General features: G+C 46.5%; 1 long non-coding RNA gene across 1 annotated transcript; it reads right to left on the bottom strand.

The window, feature by feature from the left end:
* Window positions 1-3055: 3055 nt before the first annotated feature.
* On the bottom strand, window positions 3056-7120 carry LOC113836652. The gene is made up of 2 exons (XR_003487051.1): window positions 5444-7120; window positions 3056-3477 (listed from the first exon to the last, which is right to left on the bottom strand). It is a non-coding gene; the product is annotated as an uncharacterized LOC113836652 (long non-coding RNA).
* Between the last annotated feature and the right edge of the window lie 620 nt (window positions 7121-7740).

The raw sequence follows: 7740 nt of genomic DNA, 5'->3' as shown, positions 1-7740 counted from the left end.
TAATTATGGAAATGAGAGTCTTCTTAAGGATGTAAGTGAAGAGGATTCATTGGTCTATAAGATGAATAACTAAAAAAATTATAGCTAACCTTGTAATCCCCTTAAAGGTTTTGCCCAACTGAGTAAGGGAAAAGTAGTCAAGCTAGCATTTTGCAAGGACATAATGGTTCTTCTTCTTCTTCTTTTTAAAGCTGTTTTGTTGCTCAGCTTTTTAAGCGGTTCTGTTGCTCAGAACTGAAGGAATTCTGCCTTTCTGCAAAGAGTTCTTCCTACGCACCAAGCCAGCCCAGCAACTAAGCTAGCATGGAGATTTCTCCCCAGCCCACTCGCCTCTCTCCACACACACGCTGTTGTTTTATGGTCTGGAGTGATGCAGTGGTGTGATTTTGTCACTTATGCACATGCACACTCACAGTTGATGTACCATTTTGCTATAAATTGAAAAAGGGCCCCAACAGCCACTTACTACAAAAACGGTATTTGTTTCCTTTTAGATCCAGGGATGCCATGAACATACAGCATGCCGAGAACTCCACACAGCAAAGACTTAACCTTTAATGTTTCATATCTTTGGCAACCCTGGGCTACATATCAGCCTGAAGCACTTAAAATGACCAGCCAGCCTTCTGTGACTCCTGAGTGGGTAGCTGTGATTTCCTTGGGACTTTTCTTTTGTTCCCAGAATCCTCTCTGTTCCCTTTGGGTTCCTCATCTGTTCTTCATTCCTATGGTGGTGCTGGTGGAGGCTGTGATTATCTACCGACTTAGGCTGAGGTTTCTTTTTTTTTGAGACAGGGTTTCTCTGTGTAACTTTGGAGCCTATCCTGGCACTCACTCTGTAGACCAGGCTGCTGGTCTTGAACTCACAGAGATCCTCCTGCCTCTGCCTGCTGAGTGCTGGGATCAAAGGCATGCACCACCAATGCCCGGCCCTAGGCTGAGGTTTCCAATTGAGTGTTGAGAAGCTATCTAGAGCCTCTTGAGTGGGCTTGTTGGCTGGCCAGTCTCACTTCTGGATTAAAAGTGGAGAGAGCTAGGTTTGTTCTTGTTAGCATCCCTAGAAAGGACTTCTCCAGCTTCCTGCCTGGAATCTATTCCTCCAGCAGCCAGGGGGGACCTCACTACTTCATGACACTTTCACTCGATATTTGTTTGAGAAACAGCTTTGTATTTTACAACCCCTATCAGCATAGTTCCTAGTGACACTAATTCACCTTCTCCAAGGACAAGCATCCAGGGTTTTATTGTGATAAGTGGGACATGTGCTTAGATTTACTGGTAGAGTGAAGAAGTGATGTTGGCATGGTATTGATACTCATGGAGGTGGCAAATGTGATGGCAGTGACTGTGGTGGCAGCAGCAATGATGGATTTGGTGACAGTGGTGATGGCATGTTGGCAACAGTGATGGTGGTGGTGGTAGAGCTGATTGCTAATGGTACTCTTAGAGGTAGAACCTGCAGCTATGTGGCTGAGCTGGCAGCAATGGTGGACAGTGGTGCTGATGGCTGCAGCAGTGGGCAGTGGTGCTGATGGCTGCAGTGGTGGACAGTGGTGCTGATGGCTGCAGCGGTGGACAGTGGTGCTGATGGCTGCAGTGGTGGGCAGTGGTGCTGATGGCTGCAGTGGTGGACAGTGGTGCTGATGGCTGCAGTGGTGGGCAGTGGTGCTGATGGCTGCAGTGGTGGGCAGTGGTGCTGATGGCTGCAGTGGTGGACAGTGGTGCTGATGGCTGCAGTGGTGGACAGTGGTGCTGATGGCTGCAGTGGTGGTCTGCAATGCTGATGGCTGCAGTGGTGGGTAGCGGTGCTGATGGCTGCAGTGGTGGTCTGCAATGCTGATGGCTGTAGAGGTGACTGTGATGGTGCTGTAGGTGCTGTTGCTGCTGCTGGTATCACTTGCTCCTTCCTCCCTCCCTACTGTCTTCTGCTTATCCAGACACAGAGCTATCTGGTGCTCCTAACTCCTGCCATGTTCTGGGCTGCTCTGGCTGCATTCGGTTAATGCTTCTTTACTACTTAGCTACCCACTTCCCTTTTTACAGACGTTACCTGAAAATATACTCCCATGCTCTTTGTCTTTGTAAATGTATTCCCCTTTTTATCCCATGATCGTTTCTGTGGGGTTTATGGAAGAAGCAGGGTTTTTTGTTTTGTTTTGTTTTGAGGAAGACAAGCATTTTTGTTTTTTTTTTTAATTTTTTATTTAATTATTTTTTTATTTTAGAGACACTCATATTTACACATCCATACCCCCATTCCCTCATCCTCCCATCCTCCCATGTTCCCCACCAACTCCCCCAACCCATCCCCCAACTTATCCCCAGGGATAGTGAGGCCCTCCATGGGGGACCTTCAAAGACCATCATATCATTTGGAGGAGAGCCTAGGACCTCCTTGCCGTATCTGGGCTGCAATAGTAACCCTCTATAGGGAATGGGCTCCCAAAGTCCATTTGTGCTCTAGGGATAAAGACTGGCTCCACTGTTAGAGGTCCCATAGACTGTCTTGGCCTCTTAGCTGGCACTCACATTCAGAGGGCTTGGTTCAGTCCAATGCTGTTTCCCCAGCTTTATGACTAGGGTCTCCATGCTCTCACTAGGCCAGGTCAACTGTTTCTGCTGGTTTCTCCAGCACTGTCTTTGTTCCTTTGCTCATCCCTCCTCCCTCTCTGCAACTGGATTCTAGGAGTATGGTTCAGTGAAGAAGCAGGTTTTTAAATATAAGTTCCCCACTGCCTTTGGAACAAGACTCTGTTTCTTACATCTTCAGATCCCATTGCTTTTATTTTCTGTATAAAGAGTAGGATCCATCTTCAAGCACTGCAGAGTACCTCACAATGAGTGAGACCTTTGAGCTCATGTGTGTCCTGGGCTCCATTCCTCAGGATACAAAGGGCTGGGGCTCTATAAGCTTTAAGGATTTTTTAGAGTAGATTTTTTTAAAAAAAGCATGCTTAAGCAAAGTTTAGGAAAATTGAAGTAAATTTTAAACATTTACATTGACCAAATTCCTGCTTTTAATACTGAAAACAAAACACAAAGCAATATAATTGTGTACTGTTCACAAGATAATTGCAGGATTTATTAGATATATTAATTCATAATACATAGGCAGAGTGGTACAGTAATGAGATGCAAGCCTGAACCAGTGTGAACCTATGTGATGGATGTGTTCTTCAAATTTCAACTCATTTAGACTCAGCACCAGCCTTCAGAGTCATGATTTCCATAGTGATGGTGGCCGTGCACATGCTCCATTTATGCTCATGTGCCTTGTCTCAGCCAGCACACACACCCAGTGATGAGCCAGCTCGACAGACGACAATAGCTCAGCTTCCCACAGGCAGCAAGAATTCAGTGCCTGGATACGAGCAAGTCACTGCCGTGTGCAAAGGGCCTGGTCTGTAGTATGCTTGCTTATAACAGCTGCTTCCTGCAACACAGGCAAGCTTTGAAACTGTATGTCCTCTCTTGGCCCTGACAAGAAGATGGAAAGGGGATTAAATGACCAAAACGACTTATCTCCCTTTAAGATAGGTAGGTCTACTGGGAATCTCAGAAAGTCTTGAAACCTAGCAGGATACCTCTCTTTGCAGCATACTTTAACACTTAAGGGAAATACAAAAGAGAGGAATTTCCCCATTCACTCAAGAGAAAAGTATCAAGTTTTGTTTTGCCACATTTTCTCCTTCTCAGTCACAGGTGCTGGCGAACACACACACACACACACACACACACACACACACACACACACACACACACACACACACAGTGGTGGTGGGGGCAGGCAGGCAGGCAAACAGAGAGAAAGACAAAGAGCTTGAAATAAAGCAAGTCAGATCCCATCACCTCACTTCCCTTTAATAAGTTCATGAACTAAAATAGACTTGGACCTTTGACAAATCCTCTGCGCTTCATGTTTATGGGCAGAATAACAATAGTATCAATTGCATATATCACTTCAGAATAAAATAATGCAAAATAATGCTGGTCATACCCAAAGCTGTCTTGTAGGCATTCAATGAACAGTAGCTGAATGCCTGCCATTGACATTTGAATTTAGCAAGTCTTTAAGTGCCAGGCAGCAGGGAACAGGCAGAGCCAGGTGTGGACATGTCCACTACTGAGTTCTATGTACTATGGACTCCATCTCATGGGACCAGCAGCAGTGAGGCCTGAATGGGCCTGGACGACAAAGATGGGGAGGGAGGAGCAGATAGATGGGATCTGGCTGATGGAAGTCTAGAGGGTTTTCAAGAACTTGCAAAAAGATGAGTTGGTACTCTTTGCCTTTTTAACTGAGCATCACATTCCAAACATCCCTGATGCTTGCTACACCCTAATTTTCTCATCACTTCTAATGACTGTATGACATCACCCAGCTTCCAGGTGTTGCATTCTCCTTTGCCCTTCTCTGTCATTTGATTTCTCAGTTGTCAGTGTGGAGCTATTACAGGTATTGCTACAATAAACATGCACCTGACAGTTCTTCTTGGGAATTATTCTCCCGTATTGTATACCCTGGATCAAGGGCTATGGTCACTCTTTGAAACTCTTGCAACTCACTGCAGGTTTTTGTCAGTGGTTTCTGACACCAGATGTTATACTTTATGTAGTTTGTCAGAATAGGTATAAGCTGAACTTCACTGTTGTTTAACATCAATTTATTGTAATGTGTTATTTGATGGGGACAGCACCCAGACACTAGGCAAGAGAGGGTGGGAGGCTGGGGAGAAAGAAGCTTACATCCTGAGAAACGGTTAGGGGGTGGCCTGAAGCAGGAACAGACATACAAGCTGACACTCATTGTGGCCGTGATGTTGAGTTTGTCATCCATAGCTAGCTGGGCAGCAAGTTATCAGCATGATAGTCATCACCTACCATATGTGCAGGGAGAAATCACTGTTGTTTCCATCCCTGACTGTTATGTTTGATTGTTTTTAAGAGGATGGCAACTGTCAAGCAGGGATCCTTTACTCTGCCCCAAGCACTGTAGAGGGCAACTGATGCCATACTATTTGTTGGTTTTCCATTTCAGAATGGCTGTTGGGTTTGTTGGTTTGTTGTTGTTATTTGGCTATAATCTATTGTACTAGCACATTTCTCATTGGTGTGAGGAAATACATGAGACTGGATCATTTATAAAGAAGAAAAACTTGTTTGGCTCATGCTTCTGTGGGTTACAGGTCAAGGAGCCTGGCACCAGCACCCTCTTAACATCTGGGGAGCCCTCCTAATGAGGTAGCATTGTGAGTCAGACAGGTGTGCCAACCCAGGTGTGTCTTCCTGCACTTTGCCATCATGGGTCCACCCTCATGACCTCACCTAATCCTAGTTATCTCACACAGGTGACATCTTCAAACACCATCTGTGTTGGGCATCACATTTCCAGCAAACAAGTTTGTGAAAAAACACACATTCAAACCACAGCACCTGAGCTTACCTGAAAGACTCAACCTGGAGGAAGTCCTGAGCTAGTAGAGAGCTAGTGGAGGTGAGGGAGGCGGCTCTGATCCTCTTGTGTGCCCCCAACCCTCACCTCATGTCTGTTCTGCAGAGATGATGGCAATAGGATGACAAGACCAACCAGCCACACAGGATCTGGCTTTTCCAGCTCTGGGGGTGGGGACCCTGGAAGGGGGCCAGGCAGAAACATCAGGGAGGGGCTGAGAGCATGGCTCTGGCAGGGTAGAAAGGGAAGCTGGTGCCCAGCTGCCCAAGATCATGGTGCAGGGTCCACAGTGCAGCCTTTACAGAAAGAAGCAGGCAGGCAAATAAGGCCTGTGGCACACATTGTGAGTGGTATCTGCAGTTTCCCTGGGGCCCAGGGTAGGACACCAAGTGTCCTAGAAAGGCTAGTGTGGGCAGATTTACGAACTGTGGATTTCAGTGATAGGTGGCTACACTGCACCAAAGCCAGATGAGACCAACCACCCTTGAGCAGACCCATTTTAGGCACCAGACTAGACCAGGCAGTCCAAAACAGGAAAAAATGTAGCAAAACCATGACCTCAGCTTCCATCCATCATGAATACCAGCTGCTACTGTATGCTACCCAGGTCTACTTACCATTACAATGAGGAAATACCTGAATCTGGGTAGTTTATAAAGAAAAGAGGTTCATTTGGCTCAGAGTCCAGAGGTTGGAAGTCTGAATGGCATGGCTCTGGCAACAGCCTCCTTGGCTATGTCATATCATTGTGACTAGTATGAAATGCACATGACAGACAGAAAGACAACACAGGGAAGGACAAGCTGTTCTCACAAGAGCTATAAAAATACCACAAAACCACCCTGCTCTATTCTGACAGCCCCCTGGCACCTGCCTCTTAATGTCTTCATGCTGGAGGCCAGGCTTCTAACACAAGAACCCTTGGGGTACATTCTGATCACACCCAAACCATAGCAATGTTTGCTCCCCAGAATGGAAAGAATCTGAGGTCCCTGGGGAATTGGGAAGAAGGGGGGAGCAACAGGGATTGGAAAGAGATGACTTAAGAGGAAGTGAGATGGTGGAAGGGTGTATACTGGGAAGTGGTTCTTCTCTCTCTATCCCCACCCCCACATAGTCAGTGACGAACTTGTTTTGTGGAAAATGAGGCTCAGATGGAGTCCTGAACGGCTGTGGAGTAGACTGGGGGCAACCACACTGCAGCTGGGAATCCTGAAGATACAGCCCTGTAGAAGCCACAGAAGGGCTGTGCAACACAGTAACTTTTCCCTGGACATGCCCATCCCTCTGTGTCCTGAAGCTGGAGTGGCAGGGCCTCAGCAATATACAGCCTCTATCCATATCTCCCTTTCCCTACTTTAGAGCTAGTGTTATAGGTCATTTGACATCACACCCTCCTTCCTATGGTCTGAGCAGCATAACATAGCTAGAGGACTGAGTACCTAGGACCATTCTGCCATATAGACAAGGAACTACCATAGCAGTGTCCTGTGCAGGTGTGGGCTAGCTTGTTACAACAATAATGGAGGGAGTGCTGGTGATTGTAATGTCCAGGGCTAGCTTCCCGCTGTTGTCACAGCTCCTGTTCCCTAGCAACAGCAGAGTCTGTGAGTTGCCATCAGACATTTCCTCCAGCATATCTTAAGGCAGTGGTTCTCAAACTTGCTAATGCTGTGACCCTTTAATACAGTTCCTCACATTGTAGTGACCCCCAAACCATAAAATTATTTTTGTTGCTACTTCACAACTGTAATTTTGCTACTATTATAATTCCTAATGTAAATATCTTTGTTTTCTGATGGTCTTAGGAGACCCCCGTGAAAGGAGGGTCATTCACCCCCAAGGAGGTCTCAACCTACAGGCTGAGAAACACTGCCTTAAGGTGATGTGATACAGCTTTGACTGATGGGACTTGAAGAGAAGGTGTGCTATGATGGTTTCTGGGAAAGTTTTTGTTTGCCCCATTTAAAAAAAAAAATACCTGGCTCTGCTCTGGTAATACCTACCACCCCGTCACCCTGCCTGGAACAGGCACTATGAGAGCACTAAAGGATTCCTTGTTTGTCACGACCTTACAAACCCAGGCAAGTACTTTACCTCAGAGTGTCATGCCCAGCCCAGCACTTCTTACTTTTTATTTGGAGACAGGGTCTTACTAAACTGCTCAGGCTAGTCTTGCCCTCTATAGCCCAGGTTGACCTTGAGCATGCTATTCTCCAGCCTCACCCTCCTGAGTAGCAATGGTTACAGAGCTGTGCCACCAGGCAGCCCTGGTTGGCATCATGTGA

The sequence above is a fragment of the Cricetulus griseus genome, chromosome 7, assembly GCF_003668045.3.
Source record: "Cricetulus griseus strain 17A/GY chromosome 7, alternate assembly CriGri-PICRH-1.0, whole genome shotgun sequence".
Lineage (NCBI taxonomy): Eukaryota > Metazoa > Chordata > Mammalia > Rodentia > Cricetidae > Cricetulus > Cricetulus griseus.
Note: the sequence above shows the minus strand (reverse complement) of the source record. Positions and strands in the feature narration are given on the sequence as shown.